Below are 20,108 nucleotides of genomic sequence, written 5' to 3' on the forward strand. Positions count from 1 at the left end.
ATAAAATGATAACAGTAATAGCAATTTCCTGGTCTGGTGTGAGAATCAAATTAAATAATATATTTAAAATACTTTGCCACTCATTAAAAAAAAGAAAAACTCTGGAAATTTTATTTTTTAACCCAGAAATCAAGATTTTTTGCCTCAACTTTCTAACTTTTGGTACTTCATATAATACTCTAGTTTGCAGACAATTAATTAATTTCTCTGGGCTTTTTTTTTCTGAGATGTTTAATAGGCTTCATCACAAAAGAAGAATTCATCAGTGCAAATGAGATTTATGAGCTGTAAATTAGCTTTGTTCAGGTCATCACAATGATCTGAGGCTTGCCCACTTATACTTTGTGTCATTCCCATTACATTGCCTTTACTCAGGCAGAAAAATGGAGGCCATTATCCCTTCTGAAAATGGAAACCACTTATATCTTGAGCTAGTGACAATTGTCTGGCTGGTTGGGTTATGACAATAGTCTGGTCACTTTCTTTCTCTTTAGTCCTACAAACACAAAACCACACACATCCAGCAGATGACAAATGATCCATTCTGGACTTTAATGTTTACTAAAGAAATCAAATGATTTGGATTCCCATGAAGTGTTTGTGATAAAGATAATTAGGAGTCTATTTGATCTACATGCAGATAGCAGCATAAAAGAAAGCCCAATATTTCCCTTTTTCTCTTTGCACATACTTAATTGTGTTGCAGCTTAACTCATTTTCCTGTTGAAAACTGTCTTTTTAAATAGTCCTGGTCCTCTGAGGGAGAAGGGGAAAGATGTGATGAAAAGTTTCTAAAGTCATTCACCAATTCCGCAAATGTCATCTAGGATTCCATTAAACAAGAACAATTCCCTTGAGCAGAATACAACGACCATACCATCTTTGTCTCCTGTCTTAGAGTTCTTAGATCTTCTTACTCTGTGACAATGACCACTAGTACATGCCATTTTTTTTTACTTTTGCCTTCCTTCAATCTTGCCAAATGAATGTGGATGAATTTCATAATTATAGGAAATATTTTTTTTCATAATTTTAACAGAGTAGACAAGAATATCAGCGGAAGAGATTATGGTTTTAAGATTCCAAACTTAAAGTAATCCTAAAAAGTAAATGCATTTATAGATAATAAATATTATTTTTTGGACACCAATACATGCTAAAGAATATGGGCCTAATTCTTTAACCTGATATTCGATCCCTCTTTAAAATGCCTTTTGAGAGGTTTTGTCTTTCACTACCCTCACCCACATCTGCCTGATTTCAGTTGCTTATTCCCATCAACAACTTTTCCTTTCTGGATGAATGACTGTGACCTGAATAATTATTACTGTCACAAATTCCCTCTATCTCCAGTACCCTGCATTTTGGATAAATGGTTGCATCAGATATCCATTATGTTTAACCTTTTTTCCAGTCATGATATCTGCTACTCCTGGTTTTCTTATAGCTCTGATGGCTTATGTAATCTGCTGTTACATTTATCTTGTCCTTGTTTCCAGTTCTTGAACCAGATTCAAATTCTATTTTTTCTCCAAGAAAAAGGAAAAAAAAATGTCTATTTGTCTATATCTTTAATCACTAATTTTACAAATCAAAATATCCCTCCCTGACCACTACTTTTCTGCATTTGCTATCTTTCCTTAATAGAATGTAAATTCCTTGAAGATAGGGATAATCTTTACGTATAAAAATAGTAATACAAATTTATTTTTTAATCTTTAAGATTTCTCCCATTGCACTTTCCTAGAAAGCCAGCCTATGTAAGAAATGTCATTTCTTAAAGAAAAAAAATCAGAAAAGCAAATACATCCAAAAAAAGTTTGAAAATATATGCCAAGTATCACACCCATAGAATTCTCACTTCTGTAAAGGGATTGGGTAGGGAATGTTTGCTCATCTCTATTTGTTGGGGCCACATTTGAGTCTGATAGTTACATATCATTCAGTCTGGTTTCTTAATTTGTTGATGATCTTTCCTTTTATATTGCTATAGTTGTTTCTGTCCATTTTCATATTACTGGTTTTTTTTCAGATCACATAGATCTATTCACATCTCTCTGTATTTAACATAGTTGATATCTCTTACAGTATAAAAATATTCCATCACATGTGTTTAATGATCCCTAAATAATGAACTTTCATTTTATTTTATAGTTCTTTGCTACCACTGAAAGTGCTATTGTATTTTGATAACAATGTGGACTTTCTTCATATCGATGTTCCCTTCATATGGGAACAAGCCTTATAATGGAATCCCAATAAAAGGATAGTCATTGTCCACTTATTGCCATTTGTCTCCCCAAATGACTGAAAACATTCATAGTTCCACCAATAATGTATTGGTATTCCTTTCTTCCCATAGTCCCTCCAAGATTTACTATTCCTATCCTTTTTCACATTTGGGATTTATAGTATATGTGGTAAAATATCATTGCATTTTTTTATTTGCATTTTTCTTATAACTTAATGGTTTAGCTAGTTGTTTCATGTGGTTATTAATAATTTATATTGATTTTCTTTTCTTTTCTTTTTTGAAGAAGTCAGGGTTAAATGACTTAGGATCACATAGCTAGCATTCAGGTCTTCCTGACTTCAGAGCAGTACTCTAGCCATGGTGCCACCTGGATGCCCACATTTGTTTTCTTTTGATAATTATTTCTTTATCTATTTTGACCTATTATATATTTGGCAATACTATATTTTTTTTCTTTTCTACTTGATCTTTTTGGCCATGTAGAAACTTGGATTTCATTCAATTAGTTATTATTTTCTTTTTCCAATTACTTCTATACCAGTCCAATGCTACTTCTATACCTTGTTTGTTCAGAATACTTTCCCTATCTATAACTTTCAAAGTCATATGATCCGACCTTCTCTTCTAATATTTTATAGTATTATCTTTAGGATTAAGATCATAAGTCCTGATCTTTCCTAAGCAATTTATGGTCTCTGATTTACCAAACGTTAGATTATTATGGTCCCTTATTTTTGATTTTCCCATGTCTAATCTGTTAATCTATCACTATATTTTTAACCTGTAGCAAATGGTTACTATTGTTTTATAATTTAGTATGAGTTGTATAAATAGTAACCTTATTGATTCTTTTATTTTTTTCCAAGTTATTTCCTTTGAAATTTAAGGTCTTCTGTTTTTCCAAAAGATTCATGATATTATGTCAAATTCTGTAAATAATTATTTTCTATTTTTTTTTGCTTAATGGTATTTTATTATTTTTCCATTTACATGTAAAGATAGTTTTCAACATTCACTTTTGTTAGATTTTTCAATTTCAAATTTAATTTTTCTTTCCTTCCTGACTGAATTGTAAAGGAATTCAGCAGAGAAACATAAGCACAGGAGATATTTTTAATCCTGTTTTTTCCTGTTACACTCACAGCCCTTTGTGTAGTGGCAAGTGGAAACTGAGTGGATGCCCATCAGTTGGGAAATGACTGAATAAGTTATAATATATGGATGTGAAGGAATATTGTTATTCTATAAGAAATGATCAGGAAGATGATTTTGGAAAGGCCTGGAAGACATGAACTGATGCTAAGTGAAATGAGTAGAACCAAGAGAACATTGTACACAGCAACAACAAGTTTATATAATGACCAATTTTGATGGACATGTTTTTTTTTTAAACAATGAGATGATTTAGGCCAATTCTAATGGTCCTGTGATGGAGAGAGTCATCTGTACCCAGAGAGAGGACTGTGGGGACTGAGTGTTCATCACAACATAGTATTTTCACTTTTTTTGTTGTTTGCATGCATTTCATTTTCTTTCTCATTTTTTCCCTTTTTGATCTTATTTTTCTTGTGTAGCACAATAATTGTGGAAATAAGTATAGAAGAAGTGTTGCAAGGGTGTTGAAAACTATGCATATCTTTTGAAAATTAAAAAAAAAGCTTTAAGAGAGAGAGAGAGAGAGAGAGAGAGAGAGAGAGAGAGAGAGAGAGAATACTTCAGTCTATATTCAGACACAATCAGTTCCTTCTCTAGGTACAAAGAGAATTTTTTTTTATCATAAGTCCTTCAAAGTAGCCATATCTGATTATACCACTGAGAATAGCAAAGACATTCACAGCTGGTCATTTTTGAACATTAGTATTACTTTGTGTAAAATACATTTCACTTTGAATTCATGAAGACTTTCCAGATTTTTCTTTCTTCCTGAAAACATCCTGCTCATCATTTCCCATAGAAACTGATTTTTCTTAAAGTTTTCTACTCTGTCCTGAGCTGGAGAATAGTTTTATTTCATCAAAGTGTTCAGACGCCTTGTTTCATGTGATTTTTGAGGGAAACTGAGAGAGCTTAAGCAGCTTCTTTCTGCCTTCAAGACTCCACATCTAAAAGACTGTCATTTTAAAAATTGTAATCAAAATTTAATAATTTTATCTATGATTCAACCTTTTTTCTTTGCCTTTTTTCTGGATTAGGTATTAGAAATATATGGTATTCCCAAAAGTAGTCTAGTAGAATGCTTATTTTCTCAACTTTGAAATGAATTTTTATAGTATTTCTTTTATTCCATAAATGTTTTATATAAATCTTCTATAAAAATATACAGGACCAAGAGTACTTCCTTGATCACTCCAATTCACATACCCAGTAATTCATCAACAATTTCATATGTTTTCTCTTTTGAGATTGAGTTGTTAAAAATATTCATTTGGTCTTCTGATATTTAAGGTATTTTACATTTTTGAAAATATTGTTCTATTTCTTTCCCATTCTCATGTTTGTTAGCATGTAACTGTGCAGAGGAAACTGACAATTTTTCATTATTTCCTTCTATTGTTTTTTTTAATTTCATCTTGTTCATTTACTCTTTTCTTGATATGATTTTCTGTGCTTTTCCTTATAAACAGATTGTATAAAGGTATGTTATTTCTGCTAATCTTTTCAAAAACCATATTGAGTTTTTCTTATCTTTTTTGTAGTTTTTTTTTCAATTTATTTTTTCCTATAATTTCCAGAGTCATCTCTTTTGCTCTAATTTGGAGCTTATTTATTTGCTATTTTTATTGTGTTATCATCTGAAAATGATGAGTTTATTATTCCAGTCTTTGAATTTTTATTTTCAATCCCCTTTTCTCTAAAACCTTGGCCATTGTTGTATAGCTCCACATAGTACTGAACAATATGAATATTCTTCAGTAATCTGACTTAACAAATATTATGTCCTTTTAACTTTAGTTTTTCCAGCAATTTTTTTTTTTATTTTTTAGTTTCCCTTTTTATTCTATCTTTTTTCCTTTATGCAAACTAAAGCTTAAAGAAAGTAAAATCCTCTTCTCTTATTATATTAATTTATATCCCCTTGAATTATAGTAAATTAATTTAGATTTAAATAATTGGAAGCATATGTATTTAATAATGATGTTAGTTTGTTGACTGTGATTCTCTTCAACATAGTGTTGTTTAATTGTTTATCTCTAATTATATTATACATTTGATGTGATTTGATTTGATCAAATCATTGTAACTCCTTGTTTGGATTCTCTTTATATATAGTAAATTTTGCTCTCAAGTTCCATTTTTATCCTATCTATGACTTTGATTCTTAGATGTATATCTCATAAGCAACAGATCATGGGGTTTTGTTTTCTCATTCTCTTTCATTTCATTGAATGATATATTATTGAATAACCACTCTTAAAGTTTTAAGAATTCTGTTTGTGTTTTTTTTTCTATTTGTGTTAATACTATTTTTTCTGAGTAAAAATATTTTGCTATTCTTCCTTTGAGGTAGCAGGTTGTCTCTTATTATTTCTACTTAATCTAAAATACTCATAGCTCTGCAAGCTCCCTTCCTATCATTCTCAAGTTATCCTCTGTCTTCCCTAGAGTTTTTTCCCTCAGTTTTACTTATTAATCCTTACCCCCCCTACCCCGTTCATCTTTTTCTCTGATAGAAGTTTTGTAAAATCCCAATTAAATTTAATTTGTAATAAAAATTAATTTGTCTTTCCTTTCTATCGATTCCAATTTTTTTTCTTTTTGCTTTGTTTTGCAAGATAAATAGGGTTACGTAACTTGCTAAGGGTCACAAAGATAGTAAGTATTTATTTTTATTTTTTTATTAAAGGTTTTTGTTTTTAAAACATATTCATAGATAGTTTTCAACATTCACCTTTGCAAAATCTTGTGTTCCAATTCCTCCACACACACCCCAACTCCTTCCCCTAGATTTCAAGTGATCCAGTATAAGTTGTGATCCACACTTCTCCCTCTAGGTGCAGATGGCCCTTCCTCCTTCCTCCTTCCCTCTTTCCTTCTTCCCTTCTTCCTCCTTCTCTCCTTCCTCCTTCCCTCCTTCCCTCCTTCCCTCCTTCCCTCCTTCCCTCCTTTTCTCCTGTGGATCATCAGAAACTGAGTAGGCACTTTGCCTCATCAGGTATTGATTCATTTTTCATTTATTTGCAAAATTTATGGAGAGATTTTTGGACATATTTAGATTGTTTGAAACACATTTGTTTGTTATTAATATCTTTCTTGTTTATGTGTCTGCTTATGTTCAAGGTTTTTAACTAATTATTTTTTCTATGATTTTTTGTAATTCAGGCTATCTTCACCCTTTATATTCTTTTGGCTTTCACTTTTTGATTACTTTCTCTTCAATGATTGATTTCCCCCAAGATCTAGACCTCAGAGTTGACTCAGCCTCCTTCCATGATGGAAAATTCACTTTTCAATTCTTTCTCTAACCTGCCCAACTTCTGAGTTGTCTATACTTTGCCTAGACTGTTACCAGAACTTTTTCTTCCAGGCCTAATATAGAGCTACATATGGCCTGATGCACTGCCCCAGTTTCTTTCTTTCTCTCTCTCTCTCTCTCTCTCTCTCTCTCTCTCTCTCTCTCTCTCTCTCTCTCTCTCTTAAGCTAAACACTACTGCAACACCCTGAGAAGAGCAGATTTTTACTTTCCTGTAACAGATGAGGAAAGGTACAGAGTATCATTCTCTTACTTTTTTGGTACAGAATATGGGGTAAGGGCAGGAATGGGAAGCATGTAGTATGGAATACACCTGCAGCAAGAAAATTGTTCAGTGGCTCCTGGATTATAAGCCTATAGTTCTAGCTACATACCCACCTCAGAGTGTGGGGAATAATGGGGAAGAGATTTCTTAATAAGCATTTTAGAAGTTAGGGATTGGTTTACTTTGCTACTAAGTCATCAGGTTATTAACTTCAATATAAGTCCTAGAGCCTTATCCTATGAAAACAGCTACAATTACTATTTTTTTCCATACCAGTTTTATTTGATGAAATTTTGAAAATCCATAACGAATTTAGAAAAAGTCCAATTTTCCATCTAATTGAGTATCATAGGACCCAGAAAACTTATTTCATAATTTTAAAGGGAGCATTATAGACTATATTATCTAGACATCTAGACTATCAATGAGACTACATCAAAATTGACTGATCTTTGATTTTATCGTTGTGAAAGACAAGTCCCTCTCTGAGTCAGGAGGAAGATCTCAAAGAGTTGTTGGAAGATAAGGCTAGATTATCCATTGTTGGAAGATAATCTAGCCTTATCTTCCAACAAGAAAAATATAGTTCACCTAGAATTTATCCTTATTTGAAGACTTTCCACTGTTTTGGAGTGAACAAGAAATGTTCTGAACTAGTATATCATTTTAGAAGTAGTTTTCACAAAATCACTTTACCTAATTTAGTCTTAGTTTCCCCTTACATAAAATAGCATCACCCTCAAAAAAATCATTAGAAAGTCCAAATAAGGAGGCATATGCAAAACATTTTTACAGACTTTAACTTGTTATTCAAATGTTAGTTATGGTGGTGATGTCATGATGATGCTATGATGATGGCATGATGAAAATAAAATGGTGAACCATTAAAGAACATTAAAGAACTATGGCTGGAAGGTATAATATTCTTCTCTAAAGCATAATATTCTCTGGGAGCAGGTTTCTTTGAGGGCTTCTGGGAGCAGCCTTCCTTTCAGTTCAGTGTAATCACCCCAAATGCAGCCATGAGTTAAAGTCCAGATCCTTTATTGTCTCTTTCAAAATACCCTGGTTAGCTTTCTTAGAGGCCTAGCTCTTGCTGCTAGTCCTTTGTCTCTGCCAGCTTCAGCCTCTCTTCCTTTGAATCTCCAGCCAGCACAAAGGTGGAAGTTGGAATGAATTTGACTCCACCGCTAAGAGTGGGCTGGCTCTAAGAGCTTCTTGCTTATATGCTATGCACTGAGTATACCCCAATCATTACATTACTAGAAAACCATTATTTGTTGTAGGATTAAATCAATGCTAAATTAGATTTAACCATTGTCTCCTCAATTCCACTTAGTACCTTATTTCAGGTTCTGACCCATAACATCTCCTTGTAGTATCAGATCAATCATATTGAACAAGCTAAATTAGATAATTATTTTCTCTATCAATTCCACTGTCTTAGTACCTTGTAAGAATCATAACAGGAAGGAAATTTAAAGCTTAACAAACTCAATCATTTACTTAAAAAAAAGGAGGGAAAACTGAAGCCAAGAGAAATTAAATGTCCAGGTTTATACAAGTAGTATAGGACTGAAGTGGAATTTAAACTCAAATATTCCTTACTTTAAGACCAGAATACTGTCTGCTATACCTCACTATCTCTTAGAAATTTGATGGAAACTAGCTTATTACTCCTGATTATCCTTGTGGCATGCTGCTGAATCATTAAACTGAAACTGAAAGTCTATAGTTCACTTATGACAGATTTTCCTTGAAGTCTCAAGGCTGATGACCCTGTTCAATGGGAAGTTAAATGTACTTTAATAAAATCCATTTTTAAACACAGCAGTTGTATATATATATAAATGCTCAACTGATGCAGTTTTGTCAATGAGACCAGAAAACCAGTCAGAAGCAATCTTATTATTGGTTAACTTTTATCCTCAAAGCAAATCAAACTATCAATAAAATGAGAGGCAAGGAAAATAATATCAGATCTAGGCACTGTCGAAAATTTCCTCACAATTCAAGATTTAGAACTGGAAAGTACTTTAGTAGGTACCCAATCCAATTCCTTTCCTTTAAAGAGGAGGAAATCAGGGGTAACTATAGAAAAATAATCTAGCAGAGACCTGTAGGTAGTGTTGAATGGGTAGAATTTGACCTCCCTCTCTGACAGCAAATCTGATTCTCTTTCCCCATACCACAATACTTTCTAGTCCATATTTTTTTTATTTTTATCATTAAAATAATTGAAAAAATAGATGCATACATAATTCTTTTCATAAATCATTAGCTATGGGTTATTTCAAAATAAAAAAGTTACATTTTGATTTGATTAAATTGCCAACTTTCCCTTTATCATAATTCTGTTCAGTTCAACAAATATTAATTAATCCCCAGGCACTATATTTATCAAAGAAGATAAAAAATAATAATATCAATAATTCTGCTTTCAATGAGCTACCACTCTGATGTCCCTTACCCATTAGGCAATTCCTCTCCTGTTTGTTTCATATATATTTTATAGTTCAAGATTTTTACTGTCTTGTAGTCTTTCTATTCAAGATCATGATTTCTGTTTATTTCTCTTCCTTTTTGTCTTCCATAATTCCATAATTCTTTCTATGGCTTTGGAAGGCTTTCTTGGATTCTTGTATGTATGTCCTGAGGGAAAAAAATAACAAAACCTCAGAGTATGTATCCATGTTACATTTTCTGCCCAACTCACAAGTACTCCATTTCTATTGTCATTATTTTTCATTGGTTATCCCCCAACTTTGACTCTTGAAATCTTTTCTATCTTGCAAGAATCAGCCCAAATATTACTTTCTGTGTGTTTCAGATGTTATTTGGACATTCCACTTGGATGACACTTCCTCTTAAGCTATTTGTATTGGATTTTGTTGTAGGTCAATGTATTATTTCACTAACACAGGCTGCTCCCTGAGAGCTACACCAATATAGCTGGCATCTTCTCAGCAACTTAGGTTGCTGAGAAGTTATGAATGGGATCACAGAACCAGTATTTGTCAACGGTGTTACTTGAACTAAGATCTTCCTCATGTTGAGGTCAGCTCTCTTATGACTATGTTATATGACTCTGCCTTATGTGTTATATACTCCCTCCTCCAATCATATGTCAGCTTCCTGAATATAAGGACATCTTTGTTTTCTTTGTGTATAAAGAGTTTAACACACCATGTTTTTTTTTTTTAATGCTGATTAATTAATTGATTAAAATGGTGTTTCAGTTAGTTATTGCATACAAGGTTTCCTTAGTAATACATTCTAGCCTAAGTATATCCACTGTGTATTTCTCTGTAGTGCATTGGTCCATTTGAAAGGTCAATTTATTTTAGTTTTAAAGACATTTTTCTTTCCATAGAATTAATAGCCTGAAATAATGTGGTGTCAGCTAGAAATATAACAGAGATTTTCATCAATTTCTGTGAATTTCTTTGGAAAATCATTGAAATTCCATATCCAAAGTGAAAAAGAGATTTTTATGAATGAACCATGACCAAAATATCAAGATTTTAAATGGAAATCTAAACAGTGAATGATGTTTAAGACTAAGTTGAGTTCATCATATCCAGTGAGGTAGAGTTTCGAAGAAGTATGTTTGACATTTACCTGAGAATGATGGGCTGAGACACTTAAAAAACCAGAATTCACTTGTCATCAGTCATAGAGGTAAATATCATGGAAAGATCAAATCTTCTTGAATAGATCAAAGAACACCAAATTTGTGAATAGGATTAGGTGTTTGTTTCCAGCAAGAAGGGCACTATCCTGTACACATATCTTCAAAATATTACTAATGCAAATTAATTTCATTCAGCTAAGAGATACTTGAATGGAAATTCTGTTAGCATTAAGACCTTGAGTCACTTCAGCCTTTACTGTCATCTGTTAGGGATCAGTATAACTTTAATATTTAATTTGGAAAGATTTGTCACAGTTTATACTGAACAAGTAAAGAAACTTCATTTAAATAAAAAGATAAAGATTAGGGAGACTGTAAGCATAATAATGACTGAAGCTGCTCTTGCCAAAATATTTAGGCATCCCTATTGGAATCCATACCACTGATTCTACCTTCTACCTGTCTCAGTTGCTCTGAGGGTACTTTCTCTTTCTCTCTCTCTCTCTCTCTCTCTCTCTCTCTCTCTCTCTCTCTCTCTCTCTCTGTCTCTGTCTCTCTCTCTGTCTCTCTCTCTGTCTCTCTCTCTCTCACACACACACACTCCACCACCACCACCAGCCTACTAAAGAAACCAGAAATCAAAAAGAGATTAACCAACATTGGTGTGTCTCCCTTCCCTTGCTACTCAATATGGACTCTTTCTCCTATAGTTAGTATACCCCAATAACCTGTTCACTTCTCTATTTCTGTATTGCTGAAACCCAGAAACTCAGTTTCAACTGTGTATGAAAGACCACAGATCTTTCTAAAGGTCAGGCCAACCAATTCTGCCAACTGGAAAGACTTATGTGGACTAAGGTTATCTTATTTGGTTCCTTTCTGAACATGAAGCAATAAGTCAACTTAAATCAAATCTGACCTAAAATGAGATTCTTGGTTATTTCAGGATGAGGCAAACTAAGTTCAGAATCTTCTTGCCAGGATGATACATTTTCTTTATCACAAAAAGTCATGAAAATAATTCACCAAGTTATAAAAGTTATAAGATCTACATTCAAGATTCAAGTGCTCATGTAAGGAAAAACATGGATTCATTGAAATCTTGAAGTACATCTATAGACTCTAATCGAAAAGAACATTATATGCAAGTCTTCAATTTAGAAGGAAGAGGCACTCTACTGATTCATGGAGAGAAATCTTCCATAGATGATAATTCAATAAACTTAATACATTTTTGCATAAATCAGATTCCTCAGTGTTTTTCATGGAGCAATTGAATAGAGTCCATTCTGTGATGAATGAGTTTTATAAAAAGCATGTCACCTGGTGTACAATGGTGGGGAAAGCTCATTTAAAAGCTTTAGAAATGCAAAAAAATCATGTGTGGAGTGCAGAAAGAGAAGAACGAGAAGATATCACAATGGTAGAAGCCATGGGGAAGCAAACAGCTGACGTTAACATTTCATTAGAGAAAAATAAGTAAATAAAATTACTTTTCAAACTGAAGGAAACCTACCATCATTCTTACAAGGGCACCACATGTTAAAGAAAGAATTTGAAGCAGTTAAGTCAAATGGCTTTAGGAAATATTTCAAAATGTGAATAAAAAAATACAAAATCTCTCTGAGAAAGAGGCATGCAATTCAAATTGTGTCGACATACAGAGAAAATGACTTCATCTATTTGCTAAATTTATTTTCTGATTTTTTAAAAAGAATTGTAGCTCTGTAAAAAGAACTTTGTTCACAAAAGGATTAACCACCTGTTTCTCACTTTCCCAGTTTATGATATTATTAATCATAAAAAGATGTATTTTCATGTGAAAAAACCTTCCCCTCATCTATTTGCTATCTTTCCTTTAAACTTTTCCTGAAATTCCTATTTGTTTCCATTATATTTAGTTTCTCTTCTTTTAAGGTTAGCTATAATTCTATCTAAAGTATAAGTACTATAAAAAGAAAATAAATTGGAGGCATCTTGAATTCACAATTGCACCATGTCCCAAAAGTCAATCTGATCATGTATTTAGACTTGAAAAAAGATTTTGGAGGTCATCAATTTTAGTCACCTCACTTTAAAGATGATGAAATGAAGGTTTAAAGAAGATACTTGACTTGCCCAGAATCACACAGCTAGAAAACTTCTTAGTTATATTTCAAACTGGATTTTCCCAAGTCTAGGATTGACATCTTGTTCACAATATCATGTGACCTCTATTTATAGTCTATGGTTTGCAATATTCCATGGAAATGCTACTCTGAGTGTGTTCAGCTCAGCACCAACTACAAGAACCTATTTCATTTACAAAATGTAAGCTCTCTAAAGAAAATATGTTTTTCATCAATATCTTTGTATTTCCAATACCTAGTTGAATGACTAATACTTTTTTTTAAAAAAAGAAAATATATATGTTATGTAGAAAATATATGTTATGTAGCACTTTGAGATAAACAAAGTATATATTTTTCTATTTTATCTTTCTCAAAACCTAGTGAATTGGATGCTGTTATTGACTCCATTTTCCAGATAAAGAAAGTGAGGTAGACAAAGCTTAAGATTTTTTACCCAATGACACACAATTTCTAGGTATTTGGATTCAGATCTTCCTCATCCCAGATCTAAAGTTAATTCCTAGATCTAATAGTTCCATTTTGGGCCCCATCTAACAAATACAGTTTTTAAAATGGGAAGATGAATTCTAATTTCCAACTGGGAATGCCAGGAAAAAAAACATCTTAATGCCATGCTTACCAAAATAGAAGGATCAACTGATCACTTGGTAAGAATTTGGGAGAAGAAATTCCCACTCAGAAAGAGTTGGAAGAAACCATTGAACTTAAAATTCTAGGGAAATTCTCAATAGCAAATTGGTATGATCTCTCATAGGCTATATCTTTTGGCTGTAAATTCAAACATGCTTTAGAGCATTGAATCATTGTCAAACATAGGGATATTAGTGGGATATAACTATTTTGCTCCAGGACCCAAAGAGCTAATTGTGGGGACTCATCACTGGAAGGCTGGCTAATAGGCAGTGATTTTTTCAGCCTCATTAATTCTTGACAAGTATCTACTAAGGCTTGGAGGGACATGATCTGCACCTGGGAAGTGTTTACCAACACTGCTAAAATCAGAGATGCTTGAAGCCATGTTTAAGTGGGTATTTTTATGAGATACATCATTACTATAAAGTTGATTTTTTAAAAAGAAGGGAAATGTTACCAAGAAAATACTTTTGGGGCTTTGAAAATATAATGTTAAATAAAATTGAATTCTGGGATCTATTTTTTTCTTTTCTTTTTTTTTTTTTACTTGATCCTATATAATACAGCATCAAATTCCCTGTTTTATAGTTTCAATTTCTCAATTCATGAAGCATATTTTTAATAACAGCTTACACCCAAAAAGTGTGATCAGAATCAGGAAGTAGGGTGCTTGCACAGGAAAAAGGACATATAAAAAGAAAATCCAAGTCTTATATTGTCGATTAAAAGTAATGTAGAAATTTTGTTTTTTTTCCCATTTTTTTCCTTTTTCATCTGATTTTTCTTGTGCAGCATAATAATTGGGGAAATATGTATATAAAAATTCTACATGGTTAACATATGTTGGATTACTTGCCATTTAGGGAAGGGGATAAAGGGAAGGAAGGGAGAAACCTGGAACACAAGGTTTTGCAAGGGTGAATGTTGAAAAATATCTATGCATATATTTTGAAAATTAAAAGCTTTAAAAATAATGCACAAAGGCCTGGAAGAAAACCACTAACATAACACGGACAAGGGTCACACAAGATATGAAAGTATGGGTGGATTTTGAGTTTCCCAGGACATGGGTAGGTAGGTGTTAGAGTGGATAGAAGAGTCAATTAGAACTAAGTTCAAATTCAGCTATTGACTTTTACTCTATGATTTTGGACAGGTCTTAACATCTGTCTGTCTCATTTTCCTTAACTGCACAAAAAGGATAATAACAGCACTGCCCTCTCATAATTGTGATTAAGATAAAATGAGATGATACCTGGAAAGAAATTAGCACAATGCCTGAAGATGCAAATAAAAACTATTGCTGACAGCATCAAAACAATTGTGTATTGACCAATGTCAGTAATCAGAGAAATATGAAAATCCAAAGTAAAAATGAAAGCATAAAATTCTTAAATTAGATGCCTATTTAAGGAATAATCCTTGTTAAAACCTTCTCTGCAAATAATTGTTTGAAAATGTTTGGATAAAATCTATTACCTCATGAACGAGTCAATTAATTCTCCAGTTGGATAGCTCTTATTTTTAGGAATTTTATATATACATACACATACATATATACATATATACACACATATATACATATATATGTGTATACATATATATCTACATATACACATATATCACATGCACACACACACATACACACACACACACATATATATATATATATATATATATATATATATATATGTATGTATACAGGGAATTGCTATTTTTCTCCCAACAAATTTCCATATATATGACCAATTCTTTTATTTTTCTGCCACTGATTCTTTGTCTGTGGAATGAAAATGTTGTTAGACTGCCTGTAGGGACACCTCCAGCTCTGAATTTATGTTCTTGGGTATCATTCATGTTTTTAATCATTAATTGATAAACTCTCTTGCTAATCCTGATCTTTGGAATCGAGGAAAACAAATAATCCTTCTATATTACAATCATCATTCAAATGTTCAAATATGGGTCCCATGTCATCTTCATATTGTCCTCCTTAGTCCCACATGTGCCATGATTGTGAGGCCTTTGCACATTCTAGTCATCCCCCACTGGATATTTGTTAAGTTAGTGGTAAATTTCCTAAACAGTGGTGAGCAAACTTGAGCATAAGAATCTAGATGTCCTCTGACCATGATAGATGTATAACTGAACCATCACCATCCTCTGGACTTTGTCTCTCAATACAGTTTAACATGCCATTAAATAGAAGTGCTGAGTTTTAAACTCAGATATTATGATTCAAAGTTCAGATATTTTTCTTCTTCTCTGAGTTTAGCTTTCATCCAATACAGATAGATAGAAATATAGATAGAGAGATAGATAGAGAGATCTAATAAACATATGTATTTATATATGTGATATAAATGCCAATTATTAATTTAAATTAACTGGCACAAGAGATGTCTAATCTTATGATTCCTCATTCTAAGAGCAATTTAATAAAGTAAAAAATGAATTCCAAAAGGTCTTAAATCAGAGGCACATGCTAACTTCTTTCTCTCCATATTGTCACATCATAATTTATATATGTATATGTGCATGTAAATATATATATGCATATGTGTATATAAATATATACATATATATGCATATATAAATAGTTATCATATTAAATAAATACTCTGATCTTTGGAAATGACTGCTTGCCTCTATTTTTTCATGTTTCTAATATAATCTGAACAACTGAAAAATGTATTTCTTACAAAGTAAAATAAACCTTCCAGAAAACAATAAAAAATAACAAATGTGACCTATACACAATACCTTTGGCCCATTATTAATTTGATTATTATGCAGTGAAAAAGAGAATATTTAAGGATCAAAAAGACTGAGATTCTAATCCTGCCCTTGACAGAAATAAGAAAGTTTGCCCTGCACTCTAGCAGAGTAGTCCGTGGTACACAGACACTAGCTACATGAACACTGAAAAATCACTTATCTAGCAATAAAGAGTCATTAATCAGAATTGGTAAAGGTTTCCTCATTGGTAGTTCCTTAAAACAATAAATCATAATCATAATCTGTATTCAAAAGGTGAAAAAACCCTCATACAGTTTTAGCGAACTAAACTACTTTCATGTTCTTTTCAAACTGGTATATTTTGGTTAAATTTCTTTAAAAAACAGATCATTACAATCCAATTATTAAACAGTTACGGTAGAATAGGTAGTTCAGTGCTTGATCACATTTGCATTAATTTCCTTGTACTGGGCATGAAAGCATCTTAATTGGCAATAATTTGCAAATACTTGGAAGTCAGATATATTACAATCCGATGGCCAGGTCCCTTAGGAGGAGAAAAGATAACTCCAGTATTAAGTTAAATTCCTGGGAAATTTTTATAGCATTCATTTATAAACATATTGCAGGCTAAAATGCTTGGCAGTCAAAAGAATCAGCAGTTGAAAGTTTCTGCATACATGATTTTAATTTTATTCTCATCATTACCTTTTCAACCTAAAAGTTAAATTAAACTTTCATTATTTCTGGACTGTTTCTGACTGTCTTGTTCTTCTCTCCCTACTAACTCTTCCACCCACCCATGGGATAAAAATGAGCCATTGATATATCAAAAAAAAGTTTGTATATATATATATATATATTATATATAATATTTATAGGGCCTAGAATGAATAATACTAATATATAAAGAACCCTTACTATGTGCTAGACACATACTATTTTATTTGATCATGAAAACAACCCTGGAAGGCAGGTACTATTATTATTATTCCCATCTTACAAAGAAGGAAACCAAGGTAAACAAATCAAATGATTTGCTAGGATGATACTACTAGTAAGTAGTTCAGGCTGGATCTAGAATCAGGTCTTCTTGATTCTAGACCCTGTAATCCACCTACTAAATCACCAAGTTTCCTGTTTGTTAAGTGCTTATTAAATACTTTTGAATAAAATTGAAATGCCGTGGAGCTAAGAACTGGGGTTAAAAAAGTAAACAAAAAGTCTCTGCCCTCAAGGAGCCTAAATTCCAGCAGATGATAAAGCATTTGCACAGATAAATAAAATTCAAAGTAATTTGAAGAGAGTAGTAGCTCCAATAATTACTATAAGATGATCAAGAATCAAATCAAGTCAATAAGCATTTGTCAGAGCATATTAGTGCCCGACACAGTACCAAGTGTTCAGAACGCAAAGAAAGGCAAAAGGTGCTGTACTCCAAAGGAGCTCACAAGCTAATGAGGGAGACACCATGCAAACAACTATGTAAGAGCAAGATACATAGATAGCTACAGAGATGTATAGGTATATGGTGATATGTATGTGTATATATATACATATATATATATATATATATGTATTATGGAGACAGAAAGGAATGAGATGCATGTTTCTATAGATGCATGTGCACATGCAAATGTATACAAATACATGAAATATGCATGTATACAAATGCATGTATATCTATACACATTTATAAAGTATATATATATATATATGCAGAGAATATATACATATATTCTAATATATATATCAATTCATTTAGGGAATCTTTTTTCTTTTTCTCCATATATATTATATATTAAAATATGATACCATATGGGACCTGTATGATGTATATCTATTATACACACACACACACACACACACACACACACATATATATATACAGGATACAAGCATACACACACACAAACACACAGAGGACAACAGGAATTTGAAAAAAGTCAGAGTAGCCAAAAGGCAGATATAAAGGGAGAGAACTTTTCATGCTTGGGGGATTGCTGGGGAAAGGATTTGTGTGATAGAAAGACTTTCCTGGCCAAGGAAAAGCAAGGAGGATAGTGGATTGTCCTATGATTTTACATTTCACAAAGATCCAAAATTCCCTCAAGAAGGAGGAATGTTATCCCCCTCCCCTCTTCTCTAAGAAAGAGATTGATTTCTGCCTGGAGAAAGGGATTGATCTTAATCTAAATGCTAGATACTCTGTTTTCTTACTAGACCAGAATTATGTCTATGTTTAACAAATGTTTTTTAATTCATGAATTTACTTATTTATCTACATTTAATGACACCACCTCCTATAGGATGATGCAAAAGCATTTAGGCTGCATTGTTTGATAGAGATGAAGATATAGAAAAAGATTCGATCATTAGTATTAACAATAGCGTAAACAAATAAGAATTCAATAGAGATGGTAATGGAACTCAAGATGGGCCTATTGCTAGAAAGGAGTTATTTTACCTAGAGAATATTGATGTACATGTTGACATAATGATAACTAAGGATGTATACATCAAGATGATTATGGGTGTATGTCTACCTCTAGGCAACATTTTGGACAATAAACTGTCTTTTAGTAGAGGCCATACAGTAGATATTGCTATATTTCACATTCAAATGATGCTAAAATGCTCTAAAATATATCAATCCCATTAGAATATTTCCTTTTTTTGAAAGTTTGAACATAGCAGACTGTATACATTGATTTTTTTAAAAGCCAAATGAATAAGGACTTGCAAACAACTACCAGAAAAATGGTGTGGGAAAATGGGAAAGAAATAAAAACGTGAGAAAAGAAAAGAACCTTCTGGTAACGATAGTTTGGGGACATTTTTCAGTAGACTATGGAACTCAGATCTGACAAAATCCATATTAGCTGAGAATAAGGTATTGAAAGAAAGAAAAATGAGAATTAATTAGATACTGATGTTTTGTGATACATAAAGAGGGAATAAAATATTTCCTCAATTGTCTGAACAGAAAAGGAATGCCTTTTTTCTTACCTGATGCTCATTATTTTCAAGTTTCATTTGATTTTAGGCAGAAGAAAATTGCATTTTATTATGGTAGGTTTTATTTCCAGTCATAAGACATGAGCAAGAACAATTATGACAAAGGTTAATAAGGAAGTGTTTTGGCCGGAAAATGTGTTTTAAGCATTCAGTAACAAATAGAATTCTAAATGTTTTTAATGGCATGCCCAGGATTTAAATTGCTTCTTAGATTATGCCATTTTCTTGCTCTTGTATTAATTATGTCCACCCTCATGTGGAAGATGATGCAGCAGAAACACAAATAGTTTTGCAGTGTTTTCATTTGAATATATGAAATAAACGATGTCATTTTCCAAAGTTAATGGTGCATTAATTGCAGACATCATTTTTCTTTAGTGCATTCTCAGGAAGAGATAGTATGTAGATTCAAGAAGAGGCTAATTACAGAAAGTCCAGAATGTTAAACTTTTTATCATAATCACCAGCTGGACCAATGGACTCTACTCTGTCCTTCCCCACAAGAAGCTTTAACATCAAATCCCATTGGCTGCCATATTTTGATACCTGTCCCTCTCTGCTCTTCAGATTGGTTTGACTAATATAGATTCATTTTTGAAAGTTGAAAATATTCATGTACCATAACTCATTTTTATATTTTAGAAGACTTTTTTATAATAATTTATTTAGAGTATCTAATTAGAGAATATTTCAGTGCTTGTCATTCGTTGTCTTAGTATTTTTAAGATTATTCAATCTGGTTCCATTATTAATTTTGGAAGGCACAAGAGTCAAGTAATCGTGTATTTTCCTTATTTCTAGTTTAATGTAATTCTTACAATTAAGTTAGATTATTGTTGTTCATTCTCCAAGTGGACCAAAATTATATTGGTATGTGGCAGCTAGATGGGGGCAATGGATAAATAACCAACTATGGACTCAGGAAGACCTGATTTCAAATCCAGCCTCGGACACTTGACAC

The 20,108-nt window shown here is 32.3% G+C and overlaps 1 protein-coding gene across 2 annotated transcripts in view; it reads left to right on the plus strand.

Moving 5' to 3' along the window:
• The window catches only part of PCDH15 (protocadherin related 15), a 2,067,151-nt gene that overhangs the window by 1,904,623 nt on the left and 142,420 nt on the right, over nt 1–20,108 (plus strand). The gene's annotated exons all lie outside the window — the stretch shown is intronic.

Source organism: Sarcophilus harrisii, chromosome 2, assembly GCF_902635505.1.
Source record: "Sarcophilus harrisii chromosome 2, mSarHar1.11, whole genome shotgun sequence".
Lineage (NCBI taxonomy): Eukaryota > Metazoa > Chordata > Mammalia > Dasyuromorphia > Dasyuridae > Sarcophilus > Sarcophilus harrisii.